Below are 4,377 nucleotides of genomic sequence, written 5' to 3' on the forward strand. Positions count from 1 at the left end.
CACATAGGCTGCTGGGTTTTCAGTGTCTCCCAGTGGTTCCCCCTTTAAGACCTTGGGGTCCACTGAATGGATAAAGCTTCCTGAGGGCCTGCCATACCCTCTGCCTCACCGGGTCAAACCTGGCCCCATCAGTTGTTCACATTCTGTAAGCCAGCCATTTCCATCAACTCTTGTAGCTTGGAAGTTCCCATCAATCTTATCAGCAGTGCCTTCAAATCTCTCATGGCCAACAATCGTCCCGTCGTTTCTTCCTCAAAGGCTCTAATCCACTGCCCTGCCCCCTCGTGCAGACTAGGCAGAGTATTTTTTAGCCCTTCCAGGTCCTGGGATCCCCAAGGGATATACTGTACCTGTCCTGATCCTTTTACTAGCAGCGGCAGCATTTCTTTCTCCCCATCCCATGTAATCGAATTTCCTTCCTCACCTGATTCCTCATCTATTGCTGGCCCTATTTCTACTGGCTGCCACTCGTACCTCTGCAGGGTATTCCTTCTCCCTTGCGCCTTCTCTCCTCTGGTCCCCTCTTCCATCTCCGATATTTGCCTCACCGTTCTTCCTCGTGCTTCCTCAAAGCTCTCGTCTCCTACCTTCCCCCAACTTTCTTCCGAATCCCTCAGCTCTTGCCTCCTCAATGGGTCCCGTTCCCTTCTAGTCTGTCCATCTTTACGGTATAACAGATACTCCTCATAATTCTTTCTCTCTCAAGTTCTTTAACCTTTCAAGCTCTCTTGCCATTTCTCTTTTCTCCTGTTCCATCCTTATCTTTTCTGCCTCTATCTCATTCCATATCGCCGCTTTTTCCTTCTCGTGCTTTCTTCTTTCCTCCGCGGGATCCCAAACCTCTACTTCCCCCTGCATACTTACTGTACCTGATATCATGGGGCACTGCTTAGGTTCCTCCCTCATAATAGGGAGGGGGCCTTTCTGCTGGTCTCACATCCGCGTATGGAGCTGAAGCCGTCTTCTCACTGTACCTCCCTCTCTCCTTAACAGGCTGTTTCTCCAGCACCTTAGTGTCTTCCTCACTTGTAATCAATATTCTACCTATCTTCCTCAGCCTCTCTCCCTCCGTTCTGAAGAGTTTTAGCACTTCCATTTCTCGTCTTTTTTGCTCTCTTAGATTTATCATTTGGTTAGTAATTTTTAATTAGCGCTTCCATCTCCTCACACAAACCTACATCAAACGTTCCTTCTCTTGGCCACTTTGTGACCAGATTCTTGGTTCTTTTTTCCCACTTTTCTGAAGTTTTTGCAATCTTATCTTGACTTACCGGGAATTTTTTGCTCAGAATCTCTACTACTGTCCCTTTATCTGCCATATTGCTCTCTTTTCTTAAGGTGTTTCAGAGGTACACAATTCGTTTACTGGATAATATTATTTACTCTAATTCTATGCCTAGTCTATCGTCTATCTACCAGCACTTTAAACTATTTATCGGACTGTCCTTGTTTCCTATTCCGTTCTGCCTGTGCAGACCTCTACCTAGAGCGGTATCCACAGAACTTTTTTCTTTTTCTCTTTTCCCTGCCCGTTCAGACCTGAGTTTCATACGAAGCGGTATCCACAGGGACTTACCAACACCACGTGGAATTTTTCTTCACTTAACTGCTTATTAGCTTATTTGTACTTAACCTCACTGCAGTGTTCTTGATCAATACTCTGAGCCTCCTGTTAACCCCCAATTCTGCCAGATTCTTTGAACCGGAGAGCCCCTTCAGTAGTGGTTTCACACTTCTGAGTCCCCGAGACCAACCCAAAACCAGCAGAATTCTTAGTCCAAATTGTCGCAAAAAGCGCTTACCTTTGTTTGGGTGCACCCTTAATTCTGTTAGCCCTGTGAGGGTCCCCGGGGGTCCAGGAAGTGTCCCTGATCTGCCGTTTCCTCTCCGCGAGTCTCTTCCCAGTACTGCCGCAGTTGCTAATTTTGTCGTGGTTTCTTGAAATGATCAGGAGATGCAGACGATTCTTCGAAGTTAAGCCTTTATTTGCAAACAAATGCTGAAGCAATCAATGAGCTTGTCACTGACTGCTCCCAGAGCCCTGGCGCACAGCGTTTTTGATAGCCATTTCTTATCTCAGTTACATTTCGGCCTTAACATTCTTTAGCTACATATCATCCATACACTAACTACCGTAGATTCCGGACTACAGAGCGCACCTGATTAAAAGCCGCTGGCTCTAATTTTAGAAATAAAATCAATTTTTTACTTGTAAAGGCCGCACCGGATTTTAGGCCGCACCGGATTTTCGGCCGCAGGTGTCCCACGTTGTAATATGAGATATTTACACAGAAAGATATTACACGTGAGGATTTTTTAACTTTTAATTAAATCCATATGGTAACATAAACAAATACATATTGCAAATGCTTTTTTTCGAACCGTGCCTGTAACGCGGCTACTTTTAAATATACGTTGCATATACTTTTTTACTGAACAACATTCCAATATCTCCTAACGACTGGTAAAAAATATATATACTGCAGCCTACCAGGAAAAGTTATTGATCGCCTTTAACTTAAAAGCAGCGATCGCTCAGATCCAATGCCGCTGCTCCGCCACTCCCCCCCTCCTTCCCGTTTATCGCAAACCGGTATCCCACAAGACGCGGCAAAACCGGGTGTGACGTCATAGCATCCCGTGATGTAGTACAGAAAACAAATATAGTTAAAACAGTTCTAACTTTAACTAGAAAATGAATTACTAAGCGAAAATATTATAAACTAAATAACTGCCATAAAGGCAGCACAATGCTTTTCTTCGAGTGTTTTCCATGTTGATGAGGGTGAGTACAAATGACTGATTTACAATAATTTAATTGTAAAAGTGCGCTTGATTTATCGTACAATTTCATTGGACCTCTGAACTACTCATCAATTTTATTGGTCTACTGTTACGAGGCAAAATGTTTTTGGCGGCATGAAAAAAATAATGTATTAGCCGCTCCGTATTAAAGGCCGCAGAGTTCAAAGCTGTTCAAAATGTGGGGAAAAAAGTAACGGCTTAAAATCCGGAATCTACGGTAATCAATCGCTCTTGACTAGCTCTCGATTCGCCACCATTATTTCTTTCCAGTTCACATCTTGGGCCTCATTCCTGGCCACGGTTGTTTCTCAGTCAGCCTCCCTCACATTCCATTGCCTGTTCGTATCATCCTGTCTGCCACCGTTATCTCTTCATAAGCCATTCTAGTGTATAATATATGGAGTACATTTCAGCTAAGCACATTTCTGCTAATTAGTACATAGAATATAGTTCAATTAATACACTTCAGTTAATTATAGATGATATCTAGTAAATATATGTAAAGAGTATATAGGTTACATAGCTCAATTAATACACGGCTGCTACTGCCATTTCAGGTATTTTTCTCAATATTAGGAGCTAAAACACAGTTACCTGGTCTCTCTGATTCCAGAAGGATGGCTCTTATCTGGATAAGCATTGGAATCGCCAAACTAAAGAAGTTGTTGAGTGTGTCTTCAGGCTTCTGTCCTTCCTCCCTGATGATAGCAATGAGCAGTGGGCATGTCCTGGGTGTTGATGGATGCTGCCTTTTTGAGGCGTCGCTCTTTGAAGATGTCATGGATGTTGGGGAGGCTGGTGCCAGTGATGGAGCTGGCTGAGCTTATAACATTCTGCAGCTTATTTCAATCCTGTGCAGTGGTCACCCACCCACCTACATACCTGATGATAATGCAGCCAGTTATAATTCACTCCACGGCGTAACATTGTCTCACTGTATTCTCACTCTTCAACGCTTTATGGATACAACACTGAAAAATCTCATCCTCTTGATTTCATTTAGTATTTAACTATATCTTTAGTATCTTATTCCTTTCTGTGAAGACAGAAAAGGTACTCAACAAGTCAGCTTTTTATTTAATTTCAATGTTTGCAATTTCACCGACATCTGCTGTCTATAGAAATAATATGTCTGAATTGCTGGGAGTGTGAGTGCAAAATGCTCTTTTTCCCCAAAGTGACTGCCACGGGCTTTCCATTGAGACAGTAAGGTGGCACTTTGCAGCACAAGGGTTTCTTGTCACGTCGCTCCATGGTGGTGACTGATTTATGATGATTGAGTTCAGTAATTTTGCGCATTTCCCTTCACCTTCTGCTCTCTTCATGATAGCTTCATGATAGGTCCTTCTTTCTAAGATCATTGACAAGGAAGCACGACTGCCTGCACAATCTGTTACTTCAATCTCTTACTTCAGGTTGACCAAGGCCAGGTGAGTAAATACAATTGTGTATTTTCTAGTAGCTTACATACATTAAATCAAATGTTTCGAATGGTGATTTGCCTCAGAGTCTTGGATATGTCTGGTATAAAAAAACACACCTCATTGTGTCATCTCCTCTAGAAGTAGAAAC

Source organism: Hemitrygon akajei, chromosome 10 (assembly GCF_048418815.1).
Source record: "Hemitrygon akajei chromosome 10, sHemAka1.3, whole genome shotgun sequence".
Lineage (NCBI taxonomy): Eukaryota > Metazoa > Chordata > Chondrichthyes > Myliobatiformes > Dasyatidae > Hemitrygon > Hemitrygon akajei.